The sequence below is a fragment of the Mytilus californianus genome, unplaced genomic scaffold, assembly GCF_021869535.1.
Source record: "Mytilus californianus isolate M0D057914Y unplaced genomic scaffold, xbMytCali1.0.p SCAF_4, whole genome shotgun sequence".
NCBI lineage: Eukaryota > Metazoa > Mollusca > Bivalvia > Mytilida > Mytilidae > Mytilus > Mytilus californianus.
This window is the reverse complement of record NW_026262690.1, coordinates 44202235-44212310: the sequence shown is the minus strand read 5'-3', so window position 1 is coordinate 44212310 and position 10076 is coordinate 44202235.

Sequence of the window (10076 nt, the reverse complement as noted above, 5' to 3'; positions counted from 1 at the left end):
GATCATGTTCCCATACTAAAATCAGTCAGTGCACATTCAATGGATTCCGTGTAAATACAATAAACAATTTGAGAAAAAGACAATACTCGGGATTTTACTTCCCATGGATTTAAATATGCACAGTACGTGAAAGCTTGCCTAAATGTCCGTGTATACCCTTTTACTCATATTTATAGTATTGAATGAAAAACCGTGAAGGTTTTTTGGGAGAATATGATCTCAATGTCCCACAATACACCATAATACATGAACCAGGTGAGCGGTACAGGCTCTTATGGCAGCTTCTTGCTGTTTATATATTTTTTGTTTAAAGAAAGAGAAGATTAATTACATAATGATCTTGAATTTGAGAAGAAGCAAACCAGTTGCATAATTGATAAGATGGTGTTAAAAATCAAAATTAGTAAATGTACTATTGTACAGTCAATATAAAAAATATTGTTTACTTCTATCGTTATTATGTAATACTGAAATGAAGAACTTGTGTTTAAATATAAATATATAGAGACGTTTTGTTTCTGTCTACTAAATTAAAGGGTAATTACAATTAAAGCTTATGAAACTGTTTTTAAAGAATGGAATGATAAACATAACAAGAAGTTGCACCCGTTACCATGCTAAATGTGCACCCGTTACCATGCTAAATGTGCACCCGTTACCATGCTAAATGTGCACCCGTTACCATGCTAAATGTGCACCCATTCGTAATTGAAAGTATCGTGAAGGATATGTCTGATGAAGCCGATGATCATATGCTTCAAGCTCCTGACCAAATATGAAGTCATTCTGTTCTCTAGAACCTTCGGAATAGCGTGAAGAAAATTTTGTATGACGAACGGACGATTGGACAAAGTGATTGTAATAGAGTTATATATAGAGGTGTAGAATAAAAGATTGTTTAGTAACTCCTGTAAATAGATTGTGTTTCTATCCATACTCCGACTCAGTCATTCATATCTGAATTTCTTGATTACGAGTCGTTCCCGACAATATGAAAATAAGGAGCTGGTTTAGATTGCCAATGAGATAACTATCCACCAAAATCCAAATGACGTGGTTGTAAGCAACTATATATTAATCACCGTACGACCTTCAACAATGAGCCAAATCCATTCCGTTACTTGAGTGAGCTATAATAGAATCGACATGACAAAATGTGAAACTGAATTCAAACGAGAAAACAAACGGCATGATTTATGACAAAGCCATAAACGAAAAACAAATATGACAGACAGCAACCAACGACAACCACCGACTGCCAGGTTCCCGCTGACTTGAGAAAAGACGCATAAAGCATATTATGGGATTAAACATGTTAAGGAGGGCTCAGCCCCAAAACCTTGGACAGTGGTGTAATAGCACAATATAAGAAAAACAGTGTAACAATTAGTTGGAAATGAATTGACTTATAAACTTGGCAAGAAGCATAAAAAACAAATACCATAAATATACAAAAGACACAAGGTGGACCTAAGAGTACTCGCAGTTATTGAAATCTAGATGAAACATAATTACAACGAATAAAAAAAATCATGTCATCCAAGACTTTAAAGTACAGTCAAATCTGTATTAAGCAGTCACTCTTCGGAGTATCATAAGTGACCGGTCAAGAGAGGTGACCTTTGAAACGAGGTTCCAAAAAATTCCGATTCCGACATCACCCGTGGCCGGGATCAGGTCAAATTGTTTTAGTGTTTTCAATCGGTGGAGTTGTCGTACTTGCGAGCAGTGAAATAAAAGGCCCGAGAACACAGTTATTTCGTAATGCATTTCTTTTAGACAATAAAATGAAAATTAAAAAAATCACACCTGCGCAGTCCAATAATATGTTTACAGTGTGGTGTACTACTTTTGGGACAAATTATATCAAAATTATAGAAAACTTCATCAGCTCTAACTCAAAATATGGACAGTTTTATGTTAAGGGGATCTTGCATTTTTTTGACAGCTTCCGAAATACTAATTTTTAACCTTTTTAGCTGGACCAAATCACTAATTTACTTTAAAATTCATGACCCAAATATTTTTACTGTGTAATTTCATCTCACTACTAGCTATTTTAGGCATAAAACATGAAGAAATAAATTTTGAAAGGGTATCAAAAAAAATTGCAAGTATTAAACACACTGTTCACACTAGGGACTATACTTGCAGACAACGAAAATCAAAGGACGATAACTGTGTTCTCGGACCAAAAAAAGGCGGATCCCGGTGCTGTAAATTTGAAGAAAATGTGGAAATATGTTGAGATTCGAGGGAAAATAAGTCACTGATACTGTTTTCAATTTGAATTCACCTTCTATTGCACGATCTCGGTTGCAAACGGGTTTCAATTTTCATTTTGACTTCGATATTGACAACATATATTTTTCGTCATGAAGATTTTTGGTAGTTAAAAACACTAAAATGACCGTTGTTAAAAGTTGAACTGACGATTTCGTTGGAAATAAGGTGACCGCTGACCGCGAAAGACAGGTGACCGCTGAAATGAGTTAAATTATATAGAGAAAACGTTTGGGAGGGTCTGGAAGTGACAGTTAGAGGCAGGTGACCATTAAGGCAGGGTTGTATCAATCAGAACACATCTAACGGATTTAATTCAAAGACATCATAAACAATCTGAGAAAAACACGAACTTGTGCAATGCCAAAATAGTATACACTAGTCTTATTGACTGGTTCGAAAGATAAAGGCAAGTTTGTAGTTCTGAGATGTCGTCTGCGGCATTTCAATGTTTCAATGTGTTACCTTACCATGCGAGAAGTCAATGATTTCATGTTTGACCAATGAAGTAGTAGGAAAAAGTTCGGGAAATAAGATTGCAAAACTATTTACCGGGGTAATCGTCTTTGAATAAATTTACTGACAAATATAGTCTGTGAAAGGATTATGAGATGAAATAACACAAATTTTTCATTCTTTTTATAGTGTAAAAGATAATGAAGTATAATAAAAGGACGTAGGACCATACGTTTTCATAAATATTTCGTCATGTTTTAATTTATAAAAAAAAGTTAGTACTGATAAAGGCTGCTACTGCCTGACCAATGAAAATGGTTAAATTCAAATCATCACCAAAGACATTTTAAAGTATCCAATGCCATGACAAAAAAAAACGAAAAACGACCAGAAGAAAAAACATAGAAAACTAAAGACTGAGCAACAGGAACCCCATTAAACACTGAAGTTGATCTCAGGTGGTCCGAGGGTTATCAAAGCCCGCTCCACAGGTGCACCTGTCGTGTTGCTCAAGTAAGTACATATTTGGATACGAGTCTAATTCGGTAGGTCAACTTCGAAAAAAGAGGACGGAATTATGGTTTACGACAATTGAAACATAGCCTTCGTCATCTTTGTCAAACAAATATATCAAATTACGGTCGGGACTCTTGGTTTAGTAGTTCCTTGTAAGCAGTAACCCTCTATCAAGGAAATAATGATGGGAAATACAAGCTCTGGAATATCGGATCAATTGGGAGATATACACTCCATATGCAGGCGGTGCTGGAATGTTTCTACATAAACATGGGAAGTTCACAATTGGAAGATGAAATCTTCTGTTTTGTCGTAAAGTTTTATTCTCATGCCCTCGTTGTCAATTATAAATGCACAAAGAATATGTGATAAATGTGGGTTATATCTTTTTAGCTGCTTTATTCCACTGTGTATGTTATTAGTTTTGTCAATTTGCTTACTTGGAGGGTCTTAATGTCATTTAGTACGAGTACTTCTGTAATACAATTAAGATAGTCATCATAAAAAAATAATTAAACAAAGGCTAAGTCTTTATATTATGTCCCAGCTTAAATCCATTTCATCTGAACTCTTGTGGATAGTGGTCTAATTGGCAATCATACTACATCTCCTTATTTTTATATTGAATAACAATTAATTTAATTTCATTTATATTTTGTTAATAAATGTATAGTTCATTGTCGAGACTGCAACTTCTGTCGCAGAAAGCTCGACATAGGGATAGTGATCCGGCGGCGGCGTTAACTAACTTCTCAAAAGCTTAATATTTCAGAAGTTAGAAGACCTGGATGCTTCATACTTTGTATATAGATGCGTTATAATATGAAGTTTCCGTCTGTTATATGTCCATTTTCCTTGACCTCATTTTCATGGTTCAGTGACTACTTGAAAAAAAGTTAAGATTTTTTGTAATGTTAATTTCTCTATTATTATGAGTAATAGGATAACTATATTTGATATGTGCGTACCTTGCAAGGTCCTCATGCCTGTCAGACAGTTTTCACTTGACCTCGACCTCATTTCATGGATCAGTGAACAAGGTTAAGTTTTCGTGGTCAAGTCCATATCTCAGATACTATAAGCAATAGGTCTACTGTATTTGTTGTATGTAATGATTGTAAGGTGTACTTGTCCAACTGGCAGGTTTCATCTGACCTTTCCCTCATATTCATGGTTCAGTGTTAAAAGTTAAGTTTTTGTGTTTAGGTCTGTTTTTTTAATACTGCATGCAGTAGGTCAGCTATATTTGGTGTATGGAAATATTTTATGTTGTACATGTCAGTCTGGCAGGTTTTATTTGACCTTGACCTCATTTTCATGGTTCATAGCTTAATGTTAAGTTTTTGTGTTTTGGTCTGTTTTTCTTAAACTTTAGCAATAGGTCAATTATATTTGGTGTATGGAATTATTGTAAGGTGTATATGTCTGTCTGGTAGGTATTATCTGACCTTCACCTCATGTTCATGGTTCATTGGGGAATGTTCTGTTTTCTGGTTAATTCAAAGTTTGATATACCAACATTTAGATAAGCATAATCATAATCTAAAATTTATAAAATTCCAACCACTTGAAACCGTTCAGAAACAACCAGGACAATTACACAAGCAATTTGAAAAATCCCGTGAAGTTCGCGAACTATTTTGGATAAAAAGACTTCAAACAGCTTATCCTCTCGGTCTCAATGACAAAATATTTGGACAGGGGAACATATCTAAAACTTCTATCGATGTCATTAATATTGTCGATAAACGACTAAGAAATAATAGGTCTCATGGTAAACGTAAAAACCGTAATCAACGTATTAAACATCGAATAAATTATACACTGTTTCTTAGTATCGATAAACCTGAAATTCATAAACGGCATTTTCTTAAATTAAAATATATAAATATAGGTATTGATTTTATTAAATTATCTAGTATATTCAATAACTCTACCATCCATAGTCAAATACCTCCATATTTTGATAATACAGAACCACCTATTATTTCGTATTCTTATAACAAAAACAGCAGAAGTTTGATTTTTAATTATACGGCAGTTACAACAGACGTCAATATAGAAAATAATGCTCCTTCCACTTGAGACTGTGAAACATCTAGTTTTAGATATGTTCCCTATGGTCATGGCATTACAGGAGACCTCAACATTGTCGAAGACCGTGAGGTCAAAACGTTTCTTAAGAAAGGACCTAAATATCGTCCTCCATCTATAATAGATTGGAAACAGTGTCGTCAGGTCATTAAAGACGCTTTGTCTACCTACTGTAAAAATTGGTGTAAACGTGAAAAATCTGATAAAAAATGTCTAGACATTTATTTGAATAAAATTATGAATACTGTTGATATTCGTATATCTCATTTTGAAAACAATTCTGAAATTAATAATAGGGTCCATGATATACCCATTTCTAGAATAAAAAATAAACTCCAAGTACTCGCAAAGCGGTTTGTGTTCGTACCGGTACACAGAGCAGCCAATAATGTAGTGGTGGTGTGACGCATATACTACACGGAAGTTATCCAAAACGAAATTATCAATTGTCTACATTCAGGTCCGTACGCTCCACAGAGAGTCAAATTGTAAACAATCATATCACTACCACTACCCAGCTTAAATCCTCTTCCGAACATTTGAAAGTCCCGACTATGTACTGGTTACCTAAATTACACAAACAACCATTTACATTCCGTTTCATCTCCACATCTAGTAAGTGTTCTACTACTAATCTGTCAGTGCTTCTAACTACCTCCCTTACTACTATCAAAGAACTTGTTATTAACTTTTGTAATAAAGCTTATGAAAATAATGGTATTAATTATTTTTGGAATGTTAAAAATTCATTAGAGGTTTAAGATAAAAAAAAAAAAAACGTGCTTTTGATGGTCCTTTTAATTCTGTTGACAGTTATAATTTTTCTACTCTCTACACTACACTTCCATACAATCTTATCAAGAAAAAGTTTTCATATTTAATTAAATGGTCTTTTGAAAAATCTCATTGCAAATTTATTTGCTGTAATTCGTTTAAAGCCTTTTTCTGTAACGAAAAAGGAAAGTATGCTAGATACACTTACTGAAAATGTGAAGATATGATTGAAGCTTTAAATTTTCTCCTGGACAACATATATGTACGTATCGACAGATAGTAGGTATTCCTATGGGCACTAACTGCGCCCCTTTAATAGCAGATTTATTCCTGTATTGCTATGAATCTCAGTTTATAACCAAACTAAGTAAAGACACGTCATTGTTACATTTGGTTGATACATTCAACAATACCTGCCGTTATCTTGATGATATGTTTTCGTTAAATAATCCAGAGTTCTCTAAATATACTACCGAAATTTACCCAAAGGAACTTACTTTAAATAAATCTAACATAAACAGCAGTAGTTGTCCTTTTCTAGATTTAGACATTTCAATTTTTAAAGGGAAACTCCATACTAAAATTTACGACAAAAGAGACGATTTTTCATTCCTTATTGTTAATTTTCCCTTTTTAGACGGCGATGTTCCTTTGGCTCCATCATGCGGTGTTTATACATCCCCACTCGTTCGTTGTGCCCGTGTGTGTAGTGATGTCATAGATTTTAACGAACGTAATCAATGCATCACTGGTAAATTATTAAGTCAGGGATTTCGTTACCATAAATTGCTTAAAACTTTTACTAAATTCTTTCATAGATACAAAGATTTGATTAGTAAATTTGGCTGTACCTGTAGAAAACTTATTAAAAACGGTATTTCACATCCTAAATTTTACGGTAACATTGTACTAAAAGCGCGGAAATCACTATGTGATCCGTGTAAACACAACGAACCTTTACACAAACTTATTAGTAAAGGTTATCTTACCAATGTTGTAATAAGATCTTTAAACATAGTTTACATTGGCACAAATATCGATTTTGTCATCAGCAAATTAAAACATAACTAAATTTGTATTCTTTCCAACAGTTTTTTGGGATGTATAAATACACATCCACGTTCATTTTCTATATAGAGATTACTATATCTATATATTACATTATACATATTTATTAACAGGTTAACTTCTAACTATCCTACTGCCTGTCGATAATTTTATTTTGGCATTGCACAAGTCATGTCTTCTTTGACTGTCCATGACGTTAAATCACTAAATCACTGGAATGTGTTATAGTTGATTTTAGTCTCTGATGTATGCTATTTTATTATTAATTGTTTTTGGCTTTTAATTAGCTTTCAGTAACTGCGAGTACTCTCAAATCGCACTTTCGTGTTACTTTAACCTGTTGATACAAATTGTAATGTATTTTTGTTATTTAATGTTTACTTATTCAGTGTTATATCTAGTCTCACTATTTTTAACATATACCACCTTTGATAACTTTTGTTCTCGTACTAGGAACAACAAAATTATTTATTTTGTAAAAACTATTTCCGTACTCCACGTATACCTTACAACAAAATTATTTTTATTTACTGTGTACGTAATTTTATTTGGCGGCATTTTGTCCAAGGTTATGGTTGTCTTTCTGATATTGTTTTACATCTAACACCCTTGATTTATTAATTTTGTATTTACATTGTGTCATAGATCAAATTTATGCGTTCAGTGTATGTTCACTTGTTTTTGTTAATATGTCTTTTGATTGAGTTAAGCCATTTCAATTGATATTTTATAGTGTGTCTTTCTACGTTGTGATGTTACACTATTGTTTCAGGTAAGATGACGGCTAGCGCCTATTAAAACGTTTAAACCCGCTGCATTTGTTTGCACCTGTCCTAAGTCAGGAACCTGATGTTCAGTGGTTGTCGTTTCTTGATGTGGTTCATAAGTGTTTCTCGTTTCTCGTTTTTTATATAGATTAGACCGTTGGTTTTCCTGTTTAAATGGTTTTACACTAGTCATTTTTGGAGCCCTTTATAGCTTGCTGTTCGGTGTGAGCCAAAGCTCCGTGTTGAAGGCCGTACTTTGACCTATAATGGTTTACTTTTACAAATTGTGACTTGGATGGAGAGTTGTCTCATTGACACTCATACCACACCTTCTTATATCTATTTGTTTCTTAGATACTTCAAGTCATAGGTCACTATATTTAATTTAAGGCATGGAATGATTTTAAGGTGTACATGTCTGTCTAGCAGGGTTCATCTGACCTTGACTTCATTTTCATGGTTCATTGGTCAATATATAATTTCCATGTTTGGTCTGTTTCTTTTATACTATATGCAATAGGTCATCTATATTCGGTGTATGGAATGATTGTATCAAAGGTGTACATGTATTTTCGGCTTGGCTTATCTGACCTTGATATCATTTTCTTGGATCATATATGTTAATGTGATAATTGTAGTAAAACTTTATATTTATGACTATCAACATAAAATCAATGGTCAGTATAGTAGGCGAGACATTTCAGCGTGTGCACTTTTCCTCACATGACATCAATAATAGTATAATAATATCATTATTCAGCTAACAGTGGTGTAGGTAATCGAGTCTATCTGCAGATAGGTGTACCTGGCAAAACCAATTAGCAGTAAAATATCAAGGCGAGTAAGCAGTGACTGCCTCTTGTTACAAACAACTATCGAGATCTAATCATGTCAAGTCAGGGAAACGCCATTTCAAAGGAATATATGAAATATCTATGGTTGATGTTATTTCAGAAAGGATTTTCAAATGACAATCAACATATTAGTATTGATGATGAACGTGAAACTTCTGCAATTAATGTTTAAATTAATCGGAGAACAAACGTATACCTTCGCTTTATTGCTATTGCTATAAGACCCCCTTGTCAAAAGTTCTGGCTACAATTGTTGTGTTCCTTATTTCTATACGGTGTAAATCCATTTTATAAAGATTCATATTGAAATTATTTACCATTTCATATGATCATAATTGATCTAGTCTCGTATTGGTTTTGCCAAACGTTTAGTTAATTTAATCGTCCATCTGAAGATTTTATCAGCAAGTAACCCAATTGGTTGGCTCATGTGGACTATCTTTTATCTTACCTCCTATACATTTCTAGGAATATGATTGATTAAAAGCATCCGCGTGTATATTCCATATTGGGTAGGTAGGGTTCCAATTGGGTTAGAAGGCGGGGCTTATTTCAATAGTAGTGGTGTCACGTCCCTTTATAAAAACAACGGTGTTGAGGAAAAATCTTAAAGGTTTCAACAGACGAAGAAATTGATGATGAACGATTGAAATACATTCATAAAACACATTTAAAGCTGACAAGTTGTTACTGTTAGCATTTGTTTTTGTATAGACCAATGGAAGAAGGTTCTAAATACTAACGTACGGTATTGAAGACTTGATCACTTTGATAGGCCACTAGTCTAAATACCACATGTTAAGATAGTCGGTAAGATAAATTCGTTACATAGTGTGCTAGTGACCTAATACGATATATATGGGGTCAGTAAATTCCATATGGGGATTCGAGCTTCGCTCTCACCCCATATCCCGGCAATTTACTGACCCCATATATATCGTATTAGGTCACTAGCACACTATGTAACCAATAATACCATCCGTAGCACCTGCGATTTCTGTTACAAAAAATCTCTTTGAAATGTAGTAATCTATGTCTTGTATTCAGAGATCACTTCGTATATGTTGACTATCCTATACCCTCTGTAGCACCTGAGATTTGTGTTACAATAAATCCCATGGAAATATAATAACCTATGTCTTGTATTCAGAGATGACCTCATACATGTTGACTAGCTTACACCCTCTGTAGCACCTTAGATTTTAAACGACGAGTATACATGCAAGTCCAAGTAACAATTTAAATTGAAAACATGAGATTTACA